The sequence below is a fragment of the Grammomys surdaster genome, unplaced genomic scaffold, assembly GCF_004785775.1.
Source record: "Grammomys surdaster isolate TR1022 unplaced genomic scaffold, NIH_TR_1.0 188, whole genome shotgun sequence".
Lineage (NCBI taxonomy): Eukaryota > Metazoa > Chordata > Mammalia > Rodentia > Muridae > Grammomys > Grammomys surdaster.
The window spans coordinates 696,220-700,722 of record NW_021604633.1 but is presented as its reverse complement, the minus strand read 5'-3'; the positions used below and the strand labels follow the sequence as shown (position 1 = coordinate 700,722).

Below are 4,503 nucleotides of genomic sequence, written 5' to 3'. Positions count from 1 at the left end.
GAATCATGTGAAATTGCTGATTTCAAATAATTTTAACATACAAAATAGCCATTTCCTATGACTCAGCCTGCCATTGGAGATAGATTTTTAAAACTAGGATTACAGTGTATATTTGCATCCATCCTAGTGGTTTTTCTTTAACCATGTAGCATTAACACTTCTGACAAGGAACATTGTCCTGGTTTGCTTTCTCCCACTGTGACAAAAAAAAGCAACATGGAGAGAAAAGGGTGTATTTGGATTACACTTCTATGTCATAGTCCATCAATGAGGAATATCAGGACAAAGATTCAAGGCAAGAGCTGATGCAGAATGGAGGAGTACTACTTACTGTCTTGTTCCCTGTGGCTTGCTCAGCCTGTTTTCTTATTGTCACCATGGCCCTTGCTGGTGGATGACACTGCCCACAGCGGGCTGGCTCCTCCCACGTCAGTCATTAATCAAGAAAAATATTCTATACCTGCTTACTGGCTTGCCCAATGAAGGCAAGTCTTCAACTGAGACTCCCTTTCCCAGATGACTCAAGCTTGTGTCAAGTTGACAAAACTTTACCAACACAAACATCATAATGAATTATAGTTAAACTAGGGCCAGTGAGAAGACTCAGCACTCACTTGCTGTCAATACTGACCAACTGAGTTCAATTCTTAGAACGCGCTTAATGAAACCAACTTCTGCAAGTTGTCCTACACACACACACATACACACAAGTAAATACACATGCATAAATGCACTCATACACACATGTACACATGCACATATACCTGTAAATGTAAAAAATCTTAAGCTAAACAAGCTTAACAAACAGTTTCTCACACTTCACCATTTCCCATGCTATAAATGTAAAATAAATGCTTAAGACTGCAATCTAAGGAGAAGTGTAAGCTTCTCATGTTTTCATTTTGTTGTGAAAGAAATCTACATCTCAAACACATTCCTGTCTTTGGGGCTTTGAAGCCAAACATGAAGAATGGACTCTCTAAAGCAAAGGTACATGGGACCCCTTACCATTTAATAAATTAAGGCTGGTTTCTGAATGATGCCTATACATCAAAGCCTGTAGCACACACACACTTGGCCTTAGTCTCCCACAAAGTTAGTTCTTGTCATCAACAGCTTTGTGCTGCCTAAATATTTACTTTTGCCATCACTAAGGGACATGTGGCCATCTATTTGTTGACATTCTTCCTGATTTAATAATGTCCTTTCACTTGGATACACCTACAATACCTCAGTGTTAACTGAGAGTTGTGTTAAGCTGAATGTCACTCCCCAGCTACCTGAATAGGATGATATGATGATGAAGAAGACCCAGGGATGCTGGGAGGGGGGATAATTGGGGGGAGGGTACAGTGAGAGTGACACAAAGCCAAGAGGAACTTGGGCTCAGAAAGCTGTTCTTGGGTCGCTCATCTGAAAGTCTGAAATAGAACAAAGACTGTTTCCTTTTGGAAAGCTTCAGCAGGTTACAACTGGGAAACTACAACTGAAGGCATCACATCCCAAGAAATCTTCCCTGGAGATGAGTCACTACCCCTACATATGCTTCTTCCATAGCTCACCAAGTGCACAACAAAAAACAACATAGAAAATACCCAGAAATGTCACGCTGGGGCCCCTCCAGTCCTGTTCATGTCCCAGATGGTGGAATGGGAGATCCAAGGTAGAATTCATAAGCTTGTGATATGTTTTGAAGTGACTAAAAAAAAAAAAATAAAGCATGAAATTCCTTCAAGAAATTACAGAGTATGAAAATCTCCAAAAAATTCTTCCGCCCTACACAGTGTTTAATTTTGGATGTAAAAGATTTACTTTGGGGTTAAATCCAACCTATATATCCCTATATACAGAAAGGTTTTAGCCAAATAGCCTGAAGAACCTGCAGAGGCCATAATATGTAAGTTCTTACTCTCTGAAAGTCTCTCTCCTGATTTTCCACACTCCAGGCAATACATCTAAATGTGCATTCATTGTGGTATCTTTATGTGTCTCATCCAGAGCTGGGAGCGAGTCCCAGCTGCTTGTAAATAAGGGACCTCAGCTGAGGCAGAGTGGAGATCCTCTTCACTTTGATCAAGTCTTCTACTTCCGCTGTCAGAGAACTGGGTGGGTTGCGAGGATTTCCCCTTTGTTTTACAGTGATGAACATAGGCACAGCCCACCTATGGCAACGAAAGGCAACAGAGCAGGTCACTGGGTCACACTGGGTAGATAGGTGCATGGATGGATACTCCTGTCAGACCGCCTCCAGGGAGCACACTGGAGTCATCCCCGGTGCTGGAGAGTCTGCTGTGGTTCATGGGGTGATTGCTCACATCGTTCCCTATTGGAGATTAAACGGAGCCAAAGATGAGGTGATTGCTACTACCATCCTTATTCCACAAAGAGTAATAACCATGGGATCCTACAAACCAGGCCTCCTCCACACGTCCAGCTGCCTCTCCTGCCCACCCTCTACTGGGTGCTTATTGCTAACGCTACTGTGAAATGTCAAATGCTATTTATGTTGACATCAAAAAAAAATCTTCTGAGAGAGAAAACAGCCCTTAAAAATGAACAGTCTCAGTAGTAAGTCTGAAACTTTGAGAGCCACTGTCGAATGCCCCTTTGCCCCTTTGGCGTGTAAGGAATCTGTGTGCAAGATTGAAAAGGAATGCCAGTCGTTAGAGGTGATGTGTCAATGTGCTAATAAAATTGAAACAACATTCCCAAGAAAGCCGGCTCATTCTAGGACCAGAGGAAGTCAGACAAATAAACACACAGTCGCTGTTGATATCCTAGAAAAGCAATAATAATATGCTGAATTCATTTTCTGCTTTTTTTTAAGAGATCTATCAAAACACAAAGTGTGTTTGTTCTATGGACAAATTTGTGACTGGATTCTTTCGGCCTTATGATCTGTAAACGATGGCATCACTCATTCCCACATGAGACCATGGCTGCTGCCATACCACAACAGAGCTGACTACAGAAACTGAGACATCTATGCTCTATCCCTTTGTAGAAAAAATTGGCAACTTCTGGGTTAATCTATGTGTTAGCCACTGAACATGCTATAAAAATATAAGGGAAGACGAAGCACTAACTTCTCCAGAGAAGAGAGGAGAGGCAGCCTGAAGGAATGCATCTTTCCTGCCAAGAGAAGCATCTTTGGATCTTCTCACCTACACCTCCAGCTAGGTGAGTAAAGATGATAGGGGGATAGTGCATGTGTGGGTGTGAGTCGAAACACAACTATCAGTGAGGGAGAAAAGTGGTGGCTGAACGATGGGGGTGGGGGTTATATAGGGAGGATAGAATTGCAGGAATGAACTTTACTCGCAGAGTACCAGTGGAGCAGACTACCCCTGCCCTCCCCCTCCTCTCTGCTCCTCTTTGCCTATCAGGCGCCAGACCAGTACTAGCTGCACAAGTGACCCTGTTGGATGCTTCCAAAATCAAGAAAAGTACGAACGAAGTAACATCCTAACCTGAATGATAGGAAAATGGTGGCCACTTGAGTTGAATCAGTGCAAGGGTGTGGAGTACAGAGAAAACCTAGGTAAACAAACCAGGGGGAAACAGAAAAACACAGTGCAGAAAGGTTGTGAAGGTTTATGCAAGGAAAGAAGTGAGATCCTGGGTTCTCCTCTGAGCAGGAGGCTGGCAGAAAGATTCTGTTTTGTTGTTTCCAAGGATCCTGTGCTTTTCCAGGTTGGCTGGCTCCTGCCAAAGTTTGAAGTCAGAAGAATAAAACTGATGTATATCCAGGAGAAAGACCTGAAAAGACACAAGACAGTCAGGAGCCAGGTAGTGGCCTGGGACTCGGTCAAAAGTTAGACCTGCCTTGACTTTGTGACATCTGGTCACTCGGATGCATTATAACCAAAAGCCCATATCAGCAGTGTGTAAGGTGGCCCCCATGGAAACCATGGCAAATGGTCAAAGTGCCAACAAGAAATGGCCATAAGCAGCTGAGTGCCCAGGTACTCTGACTATATTTCCAGAATGCCCCATGGCTGTCTGTCCTTAAACCCCTATTTCACATTTTTTGGGGACCACCATCAGAGCCCTCAGGGAGTACCTGAGAAACCTCCATTTGTCATATGTCTTGAGCTTTTAAACAAGCTTAATGTTCTCATGACTATATTTACATACAAGACACTGGAAAACGTCATGTTTCATAGAAGATGATGAACCTGGAAATCAAGAGAACAATTAAGCTGTAGAGAAGGAAGCACTGCTTGTTTCTGACGCTGACTGGCTGTTTACAATAGTGCTCTCGTTCAGAAAACAAAATCAAGGAATTACTTTGTCAACATGTGCAAATTTAGCCTCTGGGGACTTGGGGAGGGGCCATGGGAGCATTTCTGTAATTACAAGTCGCACAGAGGTACTTCAAGCTTGGCAGTGAAGGGGATGTGCAAATTGAAAACGATGTAGTGACAGTTGGTGGCAGAAATCCTAGGAAAGACAGAGCCTGCCAGGTACCAATCCGTGCGTGACAAAATCCTCCTTGCAAGT

General features: G+C 43.2%; 1 long non-coding RNA gene across 1 annotated transcript in view; it reads right to left on the bottom strand.

Moving 5' to 3' along the window:
- Nucleotides 1-3,745, bottom strand: part of LOC114622384 — a 21,742-nt gene extending 17,997 nt beyond the window's left edge. The window contains exons 1-3 of the long non-coding RNA XR_003711586.1: nucleotides 3,471-3,745; nucleotides 1,910-2,323; nucleotides 1,596-1,699 (exon numbers count right to left, since the gene is read on the bottom strand). This is a non-coding gene — a long non-coding RNA (uncharacterized LOC114622384). The remainder of the gene's footprint in view (nucleotides 1-1,595; nucleotides 1,700-1,909; nucleotides 2,324-3,470) is intronic.
- Between the last annotated feature and the right edge of the window lie 758 nt (nucleotides 3,746-4,503).